Source organism: Talpa europaea (assembly GCF_964194135.1).
Source record: "Talpa europaea genome assembly, chromosome: 8".
Classification (NCBI taxonomy): Eukaryota; Metazoa; Chordata; class Mammalia; order Eulipotyphla; family Talpidae; genus Talpa; species Talpa europaea.
In genome coordinates, this window is record NC_140075.1 from 13,097,865 (window position 1) to 13,117,587 (window position 19,723).

General features: G+C 40.1%; 1 pseudogene across 1 annotated transcript in view; it reads right to left on the bottom strand.

Moving 5' to 3' along the window:
- Nucleotides 1-19,039, bottom strand: part of LOC311175167 (olfactory receptor 14A16-like) — a 35,938-nt pseudogene extending 16,899 nt beyond the window's left edge. Inside the window, exon 1 of the transcript in view lies at nt 18,806-19,039. The product of the transcript in view is annotated as an olfactory receptor 14A16-like (transcript). The remainder of the gene's footprint in view (nt 1-18,805) is intronic.
- Nucleotides 19,040-19,723: the final 684 nt, after the last annotated feature.

Below are 19,723 nucleotides of genomic sequence, written 5' to 3' on the forward strand. Positions count from 1 at the left end.
CTTCTTCGCTTTTTGCTTCTTCTTATTATTATTCTTCTTTTTCTTCTTCACATTGTTTTTTATATTCTTCACCTTCATCTTCTTGTTGTTCTTCTTCTTGTTGTATTTCTTGTCTTGTTTTCTTCTACTTCTATTTCTGCTTCTTCTTCAATTTCTGCTCATATTTCGCTTTTTCTTCTTCTTCTTTTTCTTCTTCTTGGCATTGTTCCTCATATTCTTCACCTTAACCTGCTTGTTCTTCTTCTTTTTTTTTGTATTTCTTCTCCTTGTTCTTCCTGTACTTCTAGTTTTGCTTCTTCCTGGATATCTGCTATTCGCAAAAAAAGCGAAGAATAAGCTGAAATCGAAAAAGAACCAGAAATAGAAGTAGAAGAGTAACAAGGAGAAGAAATACAAGAAGAAAAGATGAAGAAGTACAAGAAGATGAAGGTGAAGAATATGAATAACCATGTGAAGAAGAAGAAAAAAAAAAGAATAACAAGAGAAGAAGCAAAAGGGAAAGAATAAGCAGAAATTGAAGATGAAGCAGAAAGAGAAGGAGAAGAAGAATAGGCAAAGAAATACAAGTAGTACTGGAAGAACAAGAAGATGAAGGAGAAGTATATGAAGAACAATGCAAAGAAGAATAACAAGAAGAAGGAGCACAAAAAGAAGAAAAAGTAGAAATCGAATAAGAATAAGAAAAAGGAGAAAAAGATAAAGAAGAAGAACAAGAACAAAAGAACAAGAAGAACAAAAACACACGAAGAAGAGCAAGAAGATGAAGGTGAAAAATATGAAGAACAATGTGAAGAAGAAGAAAAAGTAGAAGAATAACAAGAAGAAGCAAAAAGCGAAGAATAAGCAGAAATAGAAGAAGAAGCAGAAAAGGAAGAAAAGATGAAGAACAAGAACAAGAACAAGAAGAACAAGAATAATAAAAACACAAAGAAGAACAAGAACAAGAAGATGAATATGAAGAATATGAAGAACAATGCAAATAAGAAAAAAAGAAGAAGAATAACAAGAAGAAGAAGCAAAAAGCGAAGAAAAAGCAGAAATCGAAGAATAGGCAGAAATAGAAATAGAAGAAAAACAAAGAGAGGAAATACAAGAAGAACAACAACAACAAGAAGATGAAGGTGATGAATGTGAAGAATAATGTGAAGAAGAAGTAAAAGAAGAAGAATAACAAGAAGACACAAAAAAAGCAAAGAATAAGCAGAAATTGAAGAAGGAGTAGAAATAAAAGTAGAAGAAGAAAAGGTGAAGAAATACAAGAAGAACATGAAGAACAAGAAGAACAAGGAGATGAAGGAGAAGTATATGAAGACAAATGAGAAGAAGAAAAAGAAGAAGAGTAACGAGAAGAAGAAGATACAAAAAGCAAAGAAGTAGCAGAAATCAAAGAAGTAGCAGAAATCAAAGAAGAAGCAGAAATAGAAGAAGAAGCAGAAGAAGAAGAAAAATAAGAAGAAGGAGAAGATGAAGACTAAGAAGAAGAACAAGAAGATGAAGGTGAGGAACATGAAGAACAATGCGAAGAAAAAGAAAAAGAAGAAGAATAACAAGAGGAAGAAGCAAAAATAGAAGAATAATCAGAAATTGAAGAAGAAGCAGAAGTAGAAGTAGAAGAAGCAAAGAACAAGAAGATGAATGTGAAGAATATGAAGAAAAATGCGAAGAAGAAGAAAAAGAAGAATAACAAGAAGTAACAAGCGAAGAAATAGCAGAAATAGAAAAATAAGCAGAAATAGAAGTAGAAGAAGAACAAGGAGAAGGAATACAAGAAGAAGAAAAAGAACAAGAAGATGAAGGTGAAGAATATGAAGAACATTGTGAAGCTGAAGAAAAAGAAGACAAACAATAAGAATAAGAAGCAAAAAGTGAAGAAGAAGCAGAAATCAAAGAAGAAGCAGAAAAAGAAGTACAATAGAAAAAGTAGAAGAAACACAAGAAGAAGAAGAAGAAAAACAAAGTAGAAGAACAAGCAGATGAAGGTGAAGAATATGAGGAACAATGTGAAGAAGAAGAAAAAGGAAAACAATAATAATAAGAAGAAGCAAAAAACGACGAATAAGCAGAAATCGAAGAAGAAGCAGAAATCGAAGTAGAAGAACAAGGAGAAGAAATACAAGAAGAAGAAGAAGAACAAGAAGATGAAGGTGAAGAATATGAAAGCAATGTGAAGAAGAAGAAACAGAAGAATAATAACAAGACAAAGAAGCCAAAAGCGAAGAATAAGCAGAAATCGAAAAAGAAGCAGAAACAGAAGTGGAAGAAGAACATGAAGAAATAGAAGAAGAAGAAGAACAAGAAGATGAAGGTGAAGAATATGAATAATAATGAGAAGAAGAAAAAGAAGAAGAATAACAAGAATAAGAAGCAAAAAGGAGGATTAAGCAGAAATCAAAGAAGAAGCAGAAAAAGAAGTGGAAGATGAACTGGAAGAAATACAAGAAGAAGAAGAATTAGAAGACGAAGGTGAAGAATATGAAAAACAATGTGAAGAAGAAGAACAAAAAGAAGTACAATAACAAGAAGAAGAAGCAAAAAGCGAAGAAGAATCAGAAATCGAAGAAGAAGCAGAAACAGAAGTGGAAGAAGAACAAGATCAAGAAATATAAGAGGAAGTAGAAGAAGAACAAGAAGAAGAAGAAGAAGAAGAAGGTGAGGGTGAAGAATATGAAGTACAATGCGAAGAAGAAGAAAAAGAGAAGAATAACAACAAGAAGAAGCAAAAAGCGAAGAATAAGGAGAAATCGAAGAAGCAGAAATAGAGTTAGAAGAAGAACAAGGAAAGGAAATACAAGAAAAAGAAGAAGAAGAACAAGAAGATGAAGGTGAAGAATATGAGGAACAATGTGAAGAAGAAGAAAAAGAAGAATAACAAGAAGAAGAAGCAAAAAGGGAAAAATAAGCAGAAATCGAATAAGAAGCAGAAATAGAATTAGAAGAGGATCAAGGAGAGGAAATACAATAAGAAGAAGAAAACAAGAAGATGAAGGTGAAGAATATAAAGAACAATGCGAAAAAGAAGAAAAAAAGAAGAATACAAGAAGAAGAATCAAAAAGCAAAGAATAAGCAGAAATCGAAGAAGAAGCAGAAATAGAATTAGAAGAACAAAGAGAGGAAATACAAGAATAAGAAGAAGAACAAGAAGATGAATGTGAAGAACATGAAGAACAATGCGAAGAAGATGAAAAAGAAGAATAACAAGAAGAAGGAAAAAGTGAAGAATAAGCAGAAATAGGAGAAGAAGCAGAAATAGAAGTAGAAGAAATACAAGAAGAAGAAGAAGAAAAGAATAATAAGAATAAGAAACAAAAAGGAGGATTAAGCAGAAATCGAAGAAGAAGCAGAAATATAAGTGAAAGATGAACTGGAAGAAACACAAGAAGAAGAAGAACTAGAAGATAAAGGTGAAGAATGTGAAGAACAATGCTAAGAAGAAGAAAAATTAGTACAATAACAAGAAGAAGAAGCAAAAAGCAAAGAAGAAGAGGAAATCGAAGAAGAAGCAGAAATAGAAATGGAAGAAGAACAAGATCAAGAAATACAAGAAGAAGAAGAAGAAGAAGAAGAAGAAGAAGAAGAAGAAGAAGAAGAAGAAGAAGAAGAAGAAGAAGAAGAAGAAGAAGAAGAAGAAGAAGAAGAAGAAGAAGAAGAAGAAGAAGAAGAAGGTGAAGAAGAAGAAGAAGGTGAAGAAGAAGAAGAAGGTGAAGAAGAAGAAGAAGGTGAAGAATATGAAGTACAATGCGAAGAAGAAGAAAAAGAGAAGAATAACAAGAAGAAGAAGCAAAAAGAGAAGAATAAGGAGAAATCGAAGAAGCAGAAATAGAGTTAGAAGTAGAACAAGGAAAGGAAATACAAGAAAAAGAAGAAGATGAAGAAGAAGATGAGGTGAAGAATATGAGGAACAATGCGAAGAAGAAGAAAAAGAAGAAGAATAACAAGAAGAAGAAGCAAAAAGCGAAGAAGAAGCAGAAATCGAAGAAGAAGCAGAAATAGAATTACAAGAAGAACAAGGTGAAGAAATACAAGAAGAAGAAGAATACGAAGAAGAAGAACAAGAAGATGAATGTGAAGAATATGAAGAAAAATGCCACAAGAAGAAAAAGAAGAAAAATAAAAAGAAGAAGCAAAAAGCGAAGAATAAGTAGAAATGGAAGAAGAAGCAGAAATAGTAGTAGAAGAAAAACAAGGAGAAAAAATACAAGAAGAAGAATAAGAACAAGAACATGCAGGTGAAGAATATGAAGAACAATGTGAAGAAGAAGAAAAAGAAGAAGTATAACAAGAAGATGATGTAAAAAGTGAAGAATAAGCAGAAATCAAAGAAGAAGAGAAATAGAAGTAGAAGAAGTGGAAGGAGAAGAAGTAAAAGAAGAAGAAGAAGATGAAGGTGAAGAATATGAAGAACAATGCGAAGAAGAAGAAAAAAGAAGAATAACAAGAAGAAGCAAAAAGTGAAGAAGAAGCAGAAATCGAAGAAGAAGAAGTAGAAGAAAAAATAGAAGTAGAAAAAGACAAGGAGAAGAAATACAAGGAAAGGAAGGAGAAGAAGAAAATGAAGAAGAAGACGATGAAGGTGAACAATATGAAGAACAATGCGGAGAAGAATAAAAAGAAGAAAAATAACAAGAAGAAGAAGAAGCAAAAAGCGAAGATTTAGCAGAAATCGAAGAAGGAGCAGAAATAGAAGTAGAAGAAATACAAGATGAAAGAGGAGAAGAAGAAGAACAAGAAGATGAAGGTGAAGAATATGAAGAACAATGCGAAGAAGAAGAAAAAGAAGACAAATAACAGAAGAAGCAAATAGCGAAGAATAAGCAGAAATCGAAGAAGAAGCAGAAACAGAAATAGAAGAAGAACAAGGTGTAGTAATACAAGAAGAATACGAACAAGAAGAAGAAGAAAAAGAAGATGAATGTGAAGAATATGAAAAAAATGTGATGAAGTAGAAAATGAAGAATAATTACAAGAAGAAGAAGCAAAAAGTGAAGAATAAGCAGAAATCGAAGAAGACACATAAATAGAAGTAGAAGAAGAACAAGGAGAAGAAATACAAGAAGAAGAAGAAGAAGATGAAGAAGATCAAGAAGATGAAGATGAAGAAATGGAGAACAATGTGAAGAACAAGAAAAGAAGAAGAAGAAAATGATGAAGAAACAAAAAGCGAAAAATAAGCAGAAATCGAAGAAGGAGAAATATAAGTGGAAGATGAACAAAAACAAATACAAGAATAAGATGAACAAGAAGATAAAGGAGAAGAATATGAAGAGCAATGTGAAGTAGAAGAAAAAGTTGAAGAATAACAAGAAGAATAAGCAAAAAGCGAAGATTAAGAAGAAACTGACAATGAAGCGGAAATAGAAGTAGAAGAACAAGGAGAGGAAATAAAAGAAGAAGAAGAAGAAGAAGATGAAGGTGAAGAATATGAAGAACAATGCGAAGAAGAAGAAAATGAAGAAGAATAAAATGCCAAGAAGCAAAAAGCGAAGAATAGGCAGAAATCGAAGAAGAAGGAGAAATATAAGTGGATGAAGAACAAGAAGAAGTAAAAGAAGAATATGAACAAGAAGATGAATGTGAAGAATATGAGGAACAAAGCGAAGAAGAAGAAGAAGAAGAAGAAGAAGAAGAAGAAGAAGAAGAAGAAGAAGAAGAAGAAGAAGAAGAAGAAGAAGAAGAAGAAGAGGAAGAGGAAGAGGAAGAGGAAGAAGAGGAAGAAGAAGAGGAAGAGGAAGAAGAGGAAGAAGAAGAAGAAGAAGAAGAAGAAGAAGAAGAAGAAGAAGAAGAAGAAGAAGAAGAAGAAGAAGAAGAAGAAGAAGAAGAAGAAGAAGAAGAAGAAGAAGAAGAAGAAGAAGAAGAAGAAGAGGAGGAGGAGGAGGAGGAGGAGGAGGAGGAGGAGGAGGAGGAGGAGGAGGAGGAGGAGGAGGAGGAGGAGGAGGAGGAGGAGGAGGAGGAAGAAGAAGTAGTAAAAAGCGACGAAAAAGCAGAAATCAAAGAAGAAACAGAAATAGAACTAGAAGAAGAACAAGGAGAAGAAATAGAAGAAGTATAAAAAGAAGAAGAACAGGAAGAAGAAGGTGAAGAATATGAAGAACAATGTGATGAAGAAGAAAAAAAAAGAATAACAAGAAGAAGAATCAAAGCGTGAAGAATAAGCAGAAATCGAAGAAAAAGCAGAAATAGCAGAAGAAGCAGAAGAAGAAGAACAAGAGGATCAAGAATAATAAAAACAATAATAATAAGTAGAAAAATAAGAAGAAGAAGAACAAGAAGATGAAGGTGAAGAATATGAAGAACAATGCGAAGAAGAAGAAAAAGAAGAATAACAAGAAGTAACAAGCGAAGAATAAGCAGAAATAGAAAAATAAGCAGAAATAGAAGTAGAAGAAGAACAAGGAGAAGAAGTACAAGAAGAAGAAAAAGAAGAAAAAGAACAAGAAGATGAAGGTGAAGAATATGAAGAACATTGTGAAGCAGAAGAAAAAGAAGAAAAACAATAAGAATAAGAAGCAAAAAGTGAAGAATAAGCAGAAATCGAAGAAGAAGCAGAAAAAGAAGTACAATAGAAAAAGTAGAAGAAATACAAGAAGAAGAAGAAGAAAAACAAAGTAGAAGAAGAAGAGGAAGGTGAAGAATATGAAGAACAATATGAAAAAGAAGAAAAAGAAGAATAATAACAAGAAGAAGAATCAAAAATCGAGGAATAAGCAGAAACCGAAGAAGAAGCAGAAATAGAAGTAGAAGGATAAGGAGAGGAAATAAAAGAAGAAGAAAAAGAACAAGAAATGAAGGTGAAGAATATGAAGAACAATACAAAGAAGAAGAAAAACAAGAAGAATTACAAGAAGAAGAAGCAATAATCAAAGAATAAGCAGAAATTGAAGAAGAAGCAGTAATAGAAGTAGAAGAACAAGGAGAACAAATGCAAGAAGACGAACAAGAAGAATAAGAAGAATAAGAAGATGAACGTGAGGAATATGAAGAAAAATGCGAAGGAGAAAAAGAAGAAAAGAAAAAGAAGAATAAGCAAAAAGCGAAGAATAAGCAGAAATCGAAGAAGAAACTGAAATAGAAGTAGAAGTGAACAAGGTGAAGAAATACAAGAAGAAGAAGAACAAGAAGAAGAAGAACAAGAAAATTAAGGTGAAGAATATGAAGAACAATGTGAAAAAGAAAAAGAAGAATAACAAGAAGAAGCAAAAAGAGAAGAATAAGCAGAAATCGAAGAAGAAGCAGCCATAGAAGTAGAAGATCAAGGAAAAGAAATACAAGAAGACGAAGAAGAACAAGAAAGTGAAGGTGAAGAATATGAAGAACAATGCGAAGAAGAAGAAAAAGAAGAAGAACATGAAGAAGATGCAAAAAGCGAAGAATAGCAGAAATCGAAGAAGAAGCAGAAATTGAAGTAGAAGAAGAACAAGGAGAAGAAATACAAGAAGACGAAAAACAAGAAAGAGAATAATAAGAAGATGAAGGTGAGGAATATTAAGAACAATGCGAAGAAGATAAAGAAGAAGAATAACAAGAAGAAGACGCAAAAAGCAAAGAATAAGCAGAAATCGAAGAATAAGCAAAATAGAGTGGAAGAAGTATAAGGTGAAGAAATACAAGAATAATAATAAGAAGAAAAACAAAGTAGAAGAAGAAGAAGATGAAGGTGAATAATATGAAGAACAATGCGAAGAAGAAGAAAAAGAAGAAGAAGAACAAGAAGAAGAAGGAAAAATCAAAGAATAAGCAGAAATCGAAGAGGACGCAGAAATAGAAGTAGAAGAGGCACACGGAGAAGAAATTCAAGAAGAAGAAGAAGAACAAGAAAACAAGAAGATGAAAGTGAAGAATATGATGAAGAATGCAAAGAAGAATAAAAAGAAGAATAACAAGAAGAAGAAACAAAAAGCGAAGAAGCAGCAGAAATCGAAGAAGCAGCAGAAATAGAAGTAGAAGAAACAAGGAGAAGTAATACAAGAAGAAAACAAGAAGAAGAAGAAAAAGTAGATGTAGGTGAGGAATATGAAGAACAAAGCGAAGAAGAAGAAAAAGAAGAAGTAAAAGAAAAATAAGCAAAATGAGAAGAATAAGCAGAAATCGAAGAAGAAACTGAAATAGAAGTAGAAGCAAACAAGATGAAGAAATACAAGAAGAAGTAGAAGAAGAACAAGAAGGTGAAGGTGAAGAATATGAAGAACAATGTGAAGAAGAAGAAAATTATGAAGAACAAGAAGAAGAAGCAAAAAGCGAAGAATAGCAGAAATCGAAGAAGAACATGAAATAGAAGTAGAAGTAGAACAAGGAGAAGATATACAAGAAGACGTAAAACAAGAAAGAAGAATAATAAGAAGATGAAGGTGAGGAATATGAAGAACAATGTGAAGAAGAAAAAAAAAGAAGACGAATAACAAGAAGAAGAAGGAAAAAGCAAAGAATAAGCAGAAATCAAAGAATAAGCAAAATAGAGGTGGAAGAAGTACAAGGTGAAGAAATACAAGAAGAAGAAGAAAAAAAACAAAGTAGAGGAAGAAGAAGAGGAAGGTGAAGAATATAAAGAACAATGCGAAGATGAAGAAAAAGAAGAATAACAAGAAGAAGAAGCAAAAAGCGAAGAGTAAGCAGAAATTGAAGAAGAAGCAGAAATAAAAGTAGAAGAAGAAAAGGAGAAGTAATACAAGAAGAAGAAGAACAAGAAGATGAAGGTGAAGAATATGAAGAACAATGCAAAGAAAAAGAAAAAGAAGGAGAATAAAAGAAGAAGAAAAAAGCGAAGATCAAGCAGAAATCGAAGAAGAAGCAGAAATAGAAGAAATACAAAAGAAGAAGAAGAACAAGAACAAGAACAAGAAGAACAAGAAGAACAAGAAGATGAAGGTGAAGAATATGAGGAACAATGCGAAGAAGAAGAAAAAGAAGAAGAATAACAAGAAGGAGCAAAAATCAAAGAATTAGCAGAAATCGAAAAATAAGTAGAAATAGAAGTAGAAGAAGAACAAGGTGAAGAAATACAAGAAGAAGAAGAACAAGAAGATGAAGGTGAAGAATATGAAGAACAATTCACAGAAGAAGAAAAGAAGAATAACAAGATAAAGAAGGAAAGAGCGAAGAATAAGCATAAATCGAAGAAGCAGAAATAGAAGTAGGAGAAGAACAAGGAGAAATAATACAAGAAGAAGAAGAAAAAAATAAGATGAAGGTGAAGAATATGAAGAGCAATGCACAGAAGAAGAAAAAGAAGAGGAATAATAATAAGAAGAAGCAAAAAGGGAAGAGTAAGCAGAAATCTAAAAATAAGCAGAAATAAAATAGAAGAAGAACAAGGAGAAGAAATACAAGAAGAAGAGGAAGAACAAGAACAAGAAGAAGAAGGTGGAGAATATGAAGAACAATGTGAAGAAGAAGTAAAAGAAGAAGAATAACAAGAAGAACAAGGAGAAGAAATACAAGAAGAAGAGGAAGAACAAGAACAAGAAGAAGAAGGTGGAGAATATGAAGAACAATGCGAAGAAGTAAAAGAAGAAGAATAAGAAAAAGAAGCAAAAATCTAAGAATAAGCAGAAATCAAAGAAGAAGCAGAAATAGAAGTAGAAGAAGAACAAGGAGAAGAAATACAAGAAGAGCAAGAAGAAGAAGTACAAGAATGAAGGTGAAGAATATGAAGAACAATGTGAAAAAGAAGAAAAGGAAGAAGAATAACAAGAAGCAAAAAGCGAAGAATAAGCAGAAATCAAAGAAGAAGCAGAAATAGAAGTAGAAGAAGAACAAGGAGAATGATACTGGCTGATGGCTTGTCATAGATGGCCTTTATGATGTTGAGGTATGTTCCTTGTATCCCAAGAATTTCAAGGGCTTTTATCATGAATGGGTGTTGCACTTTGTTGAAAGCTTTCTCAGCATCTATTGATATTATCATATGGTTTTTATATTTATTTTTTGTTGATGTGTTGGATAACGTTGATTGATTTTCGGATGGTAAACCATCCTTGTGTCCCTGGAATGAATCCTACTTGGTCGTGGTGAATTATCTTATGGATACATTGTTGGATTCTGATGGCTAAAATTTTATTGAGGATTTTTGCATCAGTGTTCATTAGGGAGATTGGCCTGTAGTTTTCCTTTTTTTTGTTGTCCTTGTTCGGTTTTGGTATTAGTGTAATGTTGGCTTCATAGAACGTGTTTGGTATTGTCCCTTCCTTCTCAAATTTTTTGGAAGAGTTTGTGAAGGATAGGCACTAATTTGTCTCTGAATGTTTGGTAGAATTCATTTGTAAATCCATCAGATCCTGGGCTTTTGTTTTTTGGGAGGTTTTTGATTACCATTTCAATTTTGCTGCTTGTAATTGGTCTGTTTATGTGTTCTATTTCCTCTTTATCTAGCTTTGGGTGATTGTAGAGTTGTAGGAATTTGTCCATCTCCTCTAGATTGTTGAACTTGTTTCCATATAACTGTTCATAGTAGTTACTGATTATTATTTTGATTTCTGCTGTGTCCATTGTGATTTCTCCTCTTTCATTTATGATCCTGTTTATTTGTGCTTTCTCCCTTTTTTCCTTTGTGAGCCTGGCTAGGGGGTTGTCTATTTTATTGATTTTTTCAAAGAACCAGCTCTTGGTTTCATTGATCTTTTGGATTGTTTTTTTAGTTTCAATTTCATTTATTTCTGCTTTGGTTTTTATTATTTCTTTTCTTCTACTGGTTTTGGGTTTTTTGTTGTTCTTTTTCTAGATCTCTGAGCTTTGAGATTAGGTTGTTTCTTTGAGTTCTTTCTTGTTTTTTGATGTGAACTTCTATTGCTATATATTTCCCTCTTATTACTGCTTTTGCTGCATCCCATACATTTAGGATATGGGTGTCCTCCTTGTCATTCAATTCAAAGAATTTTTTAATTTCTTCTTTGATCTCCTCGTTAGTCCAGTGGTCTTCCAGTAGTGTGGTTTTTAATCTCCATGAGGTAGGATAGTTCCTTGCCTTCTTTTTATGGTTTATTTCTAGTTTGATGCATTCATGGTCAGAAAAGATGGTTGGTATGATTTCAATCTTGGTGTATCTGTTGATGTTTGTCTTGTGCCCCAGTATGTGATTGATCCTGGAGAATGATCCGTGTGCGCTTGAGAAAAATGTGTACTCCGTTTTTTGGGGGTTTAGTGTTCTATAGATGTCTGTTAAGCCCAATTGCTCTAGGTCCTTATTTAGAGCTTTGGTTTCTTTACTTATTTTTTGTCTTGTTGATCTATCCATTGTTGATAGTGGTGTGTTGAAGTCGCCCACTCTGTATGTGTTTTATCTGATGTCAGTTTTCAGAGAATACAACAGTTATCTGATATATTTTGATGCTCCTTCGTTTCGTGAGTATATGTTAATGAGTGTTATTTCTTCTTGAGGTATTATCCCCTTGATAATAATATAGTGACAATTGGAGTCTCTTTTTATTTTTTTGAGTTTGAAATCTGTTTAATCTGATATAAGTATAGCTGTTCCTGCTTTCTTTTTTGGTCCATTTGCTTGTAGGATTGTTTTCCTTCCTTTAACTTTGAGCCTATTTTTATCTTTTGTAGCTAAATGTGTTTCCTTGAGACAGCAAAAGGTTGGGTTTTGTTTCTTAATCCAGGCTGCTGCTCTGTGTCTTTTTATTGAAGAGTTTAGTCCATTTACATTTATAGGTTATATTGATATGTTAGCATCTGTATTTGACTTTGTGTTTGTCTTTCCTTTGATTTTATTTATTTATTCTTTTAATAACTTTTTTTGGTCTTCTTTTGTGGTTATTCATCCCTCTGAGGTTCTGGCTTTAGGATACCTTGTAGTATTTTTTTGGAGTGGGGGTTTAGTCGTAATGAAATTCCGGAGTTTCTGTTTGTCTGGGAAGGTCCTTATTCTTTCTTCATAGAGGAAGGAGAGCTTTGCGGGATAGAGTATTCTTGGTTGGCATCCGTTTTCTTGGACTCTGTTGGCTATGTCCCTCCACTCTCTCCTTGCCTGTAGGGTTTCTTCAGAGAAATCTGATGTCAGCCTGGTTGGTTTTCCTTTGAACGTTATCTGTTTCTTCCCTCTAGTCAGCTTCATTATTTTTTCCTTGTCCTGGATTCTTGGGAGCTTTACTATTATGTGCTTCCTGTATTTTTCCTTTTGTCGTGGAAGTTTGGTGTTCTTCTTGCTTCTTGTATATCAATTTTCAGCTCCTTCTTCGCATTTGGGAAGTTCTCTTCAATTATTTCCTGGAACATTTTCTCTGTTCCTACATCTCTCTCCTCTCCTTCTGGAATTCCTATAACTCTTATATTTCCTTTCCTCATGTAGTCAGATAGTTCCCGAAGTCTTTTTTTGTTCTTTTTCCTGCGTACTTCTCTTTCCTTTTCTGTTTTGGTTCTTTTTATTTCTGTGTCTTCGAGAGTACTTATTCGTTCTTCCATTTCATCTATTCTGCTTTCATTGCTTTTCCCAGAGTTCTTTAGTTCCTGCATTAATTCTTTGATCTCCTGCATTTCTTTTACTTCCCTCTTTAGGGACTCAATTTCATTCTTCTGACCATTGTTTTCCCTCTTTAGGGACTCAATTTCCTTCTTCTGATCATTGTTTTCCTTTATGACTTCTGTCTCTTTTTTAATCATGGCAATTTAAAATTCTCTTTCTGGAAGGCTCAGAAGTTCTTCCATGTTACTGTCATTGCAATCTGGGGGGGTGGTTTTCTTTTTGTGGTGTACTTCTTTCTTGAGGAGTTGTTAGGTTGCGTGTCGTTCTTCTACTCCCTACTGTCTGTTTTCTAATTTATTGTATGCATTGGGACACTGTGTTGCTCGGACTGGCCGGCATCTTGGGTGAACTTCTCTGCTCCCCTCTGGATCCTCCAGGAGCCATCTCTGGCTTCTGGGGGAGCTTTCTGCTGGTGTTAGGCAGTCTTTACTGAAGAAATGTCCCTGTTCTAAAATGGCGAAGTGGGACACAGTCCCTGCGCATCCGGTCTCAGGCACACTCTTCTTCGTGCCCGGTCTGCCCCGGACGTGGGTGCCAGATCCCTCTGTGGGCTCAGACTGCTGGTCAGAAGGGACCTGGCGTGGGCTAACTTCCCAGCTGGCCACTGGGTCCTCCAGAAGCCTTCTTCCCTTTTCAAGAAATCTTTTCTTAAGAAATTTCCCTGTTCTATGGGGTGTTAGTGACTTTATTTCTGGTCGCTAGGTGGCGCCAGAGATCTCTCCTATTGTCCTTGGGGGGCTGTTTTTCAACCCCCCCAACCCCGTGGGCCAGGGAACAGAGTGAGAATGGTAGGGTAAACCTCAACGGCTTTGGGGTGCTGTGTCTGCCTTGTGCCCCACCGTCATGGAGATACCACGCCCCGAATTTCGTGCCCAGGGTCTCAGCTCCAAAGCCCTCAGGTCCAGGACACGGGCTGTAGCCCAGTTCAGTGGCGCGGGAATGGCGCCTTTTGCACCCCGCTCCCATGCCTGGGCACCTGGTTCCTGCTTACTCAGTGAGGAACTTTCACCTCAGTGAGGGCCGCCGCGCGTCTCCCTGAAAGCCTAGGTCGCAGGTGCGGGGACCTGGGCAGCTGTGATTCCGATCTGCGTTTGCTTTTCAAGCGCGCCAAGCTCGCCGCTTTTCCGTGGGAGCTTACCGGCCGGCCTGGGGCTGTGTGCGGGTCTCCTCTGGTGGTCTTTGTTCTTCTCTAATGGCGCCCGGAGCCGTTCGCTCACCTCTGTGGCGAATCCTGCAGGGATCTCCACAGCTCCCGTTCACGGGGTGTGGTGAAATAGATCCTTTCCACTCACAGCCCCGCCTGATGCGTAGTTTGTTCTTGTTGGTCGTTTTAGTTTGTTTTTTTCCTCCTCTCTGCGGGTCAGAGAGTGCCGACTCTGTGCGTGGGGGATGGGAGCAGGGTTCTGTGCTTTCCTCCCTTTTAGTCCTCTTTTATGGCAACTTTCTTCTTCGGGTAGTTTGCTGGAGTCACCCGTTTATCTTCCGTGTCCACTTCTCACTGGGACCTGCCGCTTTTCCTCCCTATTAACTTTTTTTAATGGGAGATCTTACTCTTAGTGTCTTACTCGGCGTCTCCTCGCCGCCATGTTCAGCTGTTGTCTTTTATACAGTGCCCAAAACAACTCAGGGTGCTGAATGTGCAAATGCCAATTATGAAGCATTAATTGTCATGTACAATAAATCTTCTAACATATAAATGTACGACAAGTCAATCTTTTGAACACTTTAAACTCAAGAAGAGAATATTTCCTCTGATTGAGACTCATCCAGCATGATAAGGCAGTGGGGCGCTGAGAAACTTGTGCACCTTCAGAATTTATTAGTTTTCATGATTTATAATATGAGTATTTTAATTATCTTGCTTTCTCACATCTAAAATGAAGCTTGCATTATAAAAACATTCAAGTCTGGATGATTTCTATTCTGAAAACTGCCTAAGAAACTAATACTTGCAAATTGGGGAGGAAAGTTCCGGCTGCCATGTCCATCCGTGTCCTGAGGTTGTGCCGTGGTGCAGACAGAAGGTGTCCTGGCCTCTCACTCCATGGTCGGGGCTTTTGGGGAGCCTCTGAGCACTCACAGGATGTTCCACCCAATCCTGCGCCGCCTCATGGACAAAGCAGGGCCTCAGGGCTGGGCTATTTGAGCTCTGGAGCTGGTGTCCACGTGTTGGTCACTGTCCAAGATCCATCCATCAAGGGACTTTACTCCAGAGGGACAAGCGCCCTTGTGCAGGTCATTGTCTTAATTGGTGTCGCCCTGTGGCACATCCCAGTGATAATTGGTGTCTGAGTGTGTATGGGGTGATTTTGCTGGTGGATTCCTCTGTGGGAAGGAATGTAACTTACCCTGTACTCCAGGCCCCATCCCCACCCCTGACCACCACGGGGACTGGGATGGCCCCGTCATTAGAGCCAGGACAAGCCACATCCACAGGGAGCAGGAAAGTCGCCACCACCCCCGTCGGCCCTCCTGGGCATGGCAGGTGGGGGGAGGCAGTGGCAGGGCAGCAGGCAGAGTGGGGGACAGAGCAAGCAAGACAACAAAAACACCCCACACCTGGATGAGACAGGCCAGAAGCTGGACCCCAAAGTGTGAGTTGTTGGCGCCACAACAACTCTCCCTGTCCTGACGCTCCTGCCGGCTCCTCTAGTGCCTGAGAGTCTGACTTCCTGCTGACGTCACCTGGACATTGCCTTCACGTGGGGAATCCAGGCCCGGGTGTGCGCAGGGTGGACATGCGGGGCTGAGATCCCCAGGGGGGAGGAGTGGATACGTGGCCAGCCGAGGCGGGGAGGACAGGGCTTAGGGGACCCTGAGGCAACTGCATGTGAGGAGCCTCCTGCAGACAGGTGACCGGCAGGAATCACTCTCTGATGTGGGAGCCAACCGGACAGTGGTCAGCGCAGAGCTGGCCGTGCCCGGGGTAGCTGCACGGACCTTTAGGCAATCACAGGATGGATACAAAGTGATTCAAGTCCGTTTCCTCCCCTGATGAGAAGTGACCTCTTCATATGCGGTCCTGGGTGTGCCCGCGGGACAGGAGGACACACATGACAAGTCCCGGAACGTGCCAGATGCATGTTCGCCTGTGACTGATATGCAAATATTTGTGCCCAAAGGGCTCTGTGAGGCAGAAATGGCCCAAGGGCAGTGCGGGGTTGGGGGGTGTCCGTGGCTTCCACTCAGGGCCCGGGGCTGGCTGAGGCCGGGGTGAGGGACATGTGCTGCCCAGCATTGTCTGGCCATGTCCACAGACATGATGGCGCCTGGTGCTTCACCCAACTCCAGGGATCCCCACGGGCACCCCACAGGCACTGTGGCCCCGTCTGCCCACCAGTGCTCCCTCATGACCCCCCTCATCCTGATGGTCGACACATGACCACCCCTGGGGGATCCTGCCTCTGGGAACAGTGAACCCTGATGCTCTGGAACCTAGAACCGCCCGGGAGACAACTTTGCCATTCCCCTGCTCTGCCTGCGTGGTAGGGGCAGGCGGGGTCAGCACCACACAGGGTGTCTTTTTGGCCTCAGGGTGAAGGTCGTGGGGGGCTGGAGGGGCTGGGGTGCTGCTCACGTGGTTGTGGGGCATCCCGCTTCCTCACTTAAACCCTTCTGGAAGAAACGCCTCAGCCCATGAAGGAAATGGTCAGTCCTGCCTGCTCACCCTGGCTGAGAAAAGCTTCTCAGTCCCAGGAGCACATCCCCGCATTTAATCTCTCTGGACTCAGACTCGAGTCTGTCCACCGTGTGGATCCCGGTGTCCAGCACCCACTGAGGGAAGGGGACATGGTGGAAAGTGTGGGCTGTGAGGAGATGAAGCATCGTCACCAGCAGCTCTCAGAGGTCCCAGGAAGCAGCAGGACAGCATCTACCCAGCTTATTAGACATTAACGATGAATAATGACATGATCACGCCCTGGACTCCGCTGGCCCCGCAGGATTAGCCCATCCAGGGATGGGAACAAACACATCCATGCGGGGGTCAGGACGTGCCAGCGAGCTCGGAGGAGGGGCTGGACCAGTATCCACCTGCCCGTGACTCTGCAGGCACTGGTGCATCCTCCTTAGAGAGTGTCCAACTAGGCCTGGCTGTTGTCTGGACTGGGGTGCTGCTCCCTGTTGTGGTGGTGACACACGTGTGTGGATGGACACTCGCCCTTGTCAGGAGTGTTGGGTGCACATGGCTTCTCCCCACATAGGGCCTGTGCTCACAGCAGTTTCTGAGGCCCAGGAGTGCTCTAGTGAGGAGGGCCACTTGATTATTACTCTTGGGGTTCCCTGACCTTGAATTGTGGAGGCAGGAGTGTGTTCACGTGGGTGTCCTGTGGAGTGTGAGGGGGGCACCGCACACACAGAGGGGCAGCAATGGAACCCCAAATCAAGACAGCAAAGACATGACAAATGGCAACTATTAACATGACCCCACGTTGCCCCACTCGTGGGGTCAAATCCTCTTCTCAACTGAGTCTAGAGGCTTTGCTCAAAGCCAAGACAGAAAGTGTTAAAGGCCATGGCCCAAGAGTGATGGAGGCTCAGAGGGGAGACACCTGCCATCAGGGTCTTTCTGGAATGATGAGCAACTTGGGAGACTTCCCCACATGATTTTATTCTGAAATCTCAATGGACTTGGTCTGGTGGTTAACATGCATTTTAAAGAATGTTAAAAAACATGCATTTCATAAGAGAAATATTGTCTGGACCTAGTCTATTATGATCCGTCAGGTGAGGTTGGAGACACCGTGTCCTGCTGCAGAGACAACGCGTGAGGGGGGAGCCTCCCCCAGCTCATGTTTTCAGGGTGGGTGAGCAGCCATGAGGCCCCAGCGTTTACAGCACAGAAGCTGCTGGAGAATAAAGTTTACAGATATTGCCGTGCTTCACTTTACATGATGTAAATTGACATAATCCCCGACGTACCAGAAAGTGGGGAAGAAGACCTGGTGCAGGACATCCACAAACAACCTGGAAAACTATGGGAACCCCTAAAAATAAACACAACAACAATGAATGTCTAAAACATTTATAATTTAAAGGTGAAACATAGTTCTTCAAAAATAATTCGCATTAAAAAAACCACACCCTCTAGGTGCTGTAACCAGATCAGATGTCGTATAAATAAACATCAAGTGCAGGTTCCATCATAGATTCAGATTCTTTCGGAAACTTCCATCCGTCTCCGGAGATTCATGTCAAGTGTAATTTCTACTTGACCTTTGAGCAGAAACATGAATGTCTCTCAGAGGAAGTTGCCCCATCAGGAGTCAGGAGGGGTGGGGCCCCCCAGCTGTCTCCTCCCTCCACAGGGATGGGCCTCAGAGGAGACACATGCAGGCTGTGGGAACCGAACCCCAGGTCTGGGGTCCCGTAACCATGTGCTCCCCAGGACAGACCCCTTACCACTGCTGGATTTCATGAAAATGCTGGGGATGTGTGAGTTCCAAAACATGCTATCACATACCAGCTGTAGTATTTAAAGAACAGAATTCATATCATGTATGTCACCTGCATGGGTGTTTTGGAAATGGCTGCACTATTTTAGGAAATAGAGATTTTAGACTAGAACAATGTTTGCATTAGGAAAGAACATCTGTAATGAAATGTCTTATTTTATTTTAAAATGGTGACTGGTAATGGAGGTAAAATCTAAATAAATGAGGGGTCCATAAAGGTAGATAGGGGAACTAATTAATGAAAACAATGATACCTCACATGCTGGTGTACTGGCCCTTCACCAGTCTCCCCACAGCCGACTTCATGGCTTGGTTCCTCAGACTGTATATGACGGGGTTAATGGTGGGGGGCACCACCGTGTAGAACATAGAAATGACCAAGTCAGACATGGACGGTGTCCCTGAGGTCGGCTTCAGATAAGCAAAGCTTCCAGGGAAGAGAAACAGCACAACAACCAGCAGGTGGGGAAGGCAGGTGGAGTAGACTTTGGATTTCCCTTCTATGGATGGGATCTTCCTGACAGCAGAGAAGATGTGGACATAGGAAATGATGATGAAAATGAAACAGCACATATCCCAGACCACACTGATGAAAATGGGGACAAGTTCATTCCTCAAATTTCCTGAGCAGGAAATAGCCAATAATTGGGGGACATCACAGAAGAACTGGTGGACCACGTTGGACCCACAGTAGGACAAGGAGAAGGTTCCAGCTGTGTTCATCACAGAGATGATGCCCCCACCCAGCCAGGACACAGCTGTCAGCTGCACACACCTGTCCCTGCTCATGAGGACCTCATAGTGCAGGGGGTGGCAGATGGCAGCATAGCGGTCAAGGCTCATCACTGTGAGCAGGGTCATCTCTGTAGCTGCTGACAAAACCACCGTAAAGACCTGGAGGACACAGCACAGGAAGGAGATGGAGCTGCTGTGCCTCAGAGAGTTGGCAATGGACTTGGGGACCGTGGCTGAGATGAGGCAGAGGTCCGTGAAGGACAGACTCCTCAGGAAGAAGTACATGGGGGTGTGGAGGTGCTGGTCTAGGGTGGTGATGAGAATGATGAGCCCGTTCCCCATCAGGGCACACAGGTAGACCAGGGAGAAGAGCAGTGGGTGCAGGAAGCCCATGGTCTCCTCCGTGGGGAACCCCAGGAGCACGAATTCCGTCACAGCCGTGAGATTGGTCACCCCTGGGGCCATCATCTGTATTGAGAACGGAGAAGGAAAGAGAATGTCAAACTTCCAACATGGAATATATGTTTATCATAACAGAGTAATGATTCAATCTATTTTCTTCTAATTTCATGTTCTAGCTCCTATTAAGTCAAAAATTGTCATCTGCATAAACTTTATTATGCAGCCTAATTATTTCCACTTCATGTGAAGGTGGCATTATTACATTTTCCACAGAAGACCTGAAAATTGGTATAAAATGAAAATTTCAGTTATCCCCTACAAATCTTGAATAAATTAGCATCTCATATCTGTCAACAAACTCAGCTGACACCCCTCCCTACTGGCACAGGGCCTCTGCTCCCCCTCCTGCCAGGCCCCAGCATCTCCGCCCAGCACACCTCCCAGAGGTTGTCCAGGGCACAGCCCCAGAGGACACGTGACCATGCCCAGCCCCTACCCACCCTGGAGAGCCTGTCCTTGCTCCTCCAGCACAGCCCTGGTCTGGGGAGACCCCACAGGGATGGGTGTGCAGGGAGATGGGGTGTGCGGGTCCCCGTTTTCCTTCTCCCCAGGACCCGACACTGTCATGGAACTGAATGATCTGGGCTCGGCGTCCCCGTGCGTCGTGTCCTGACG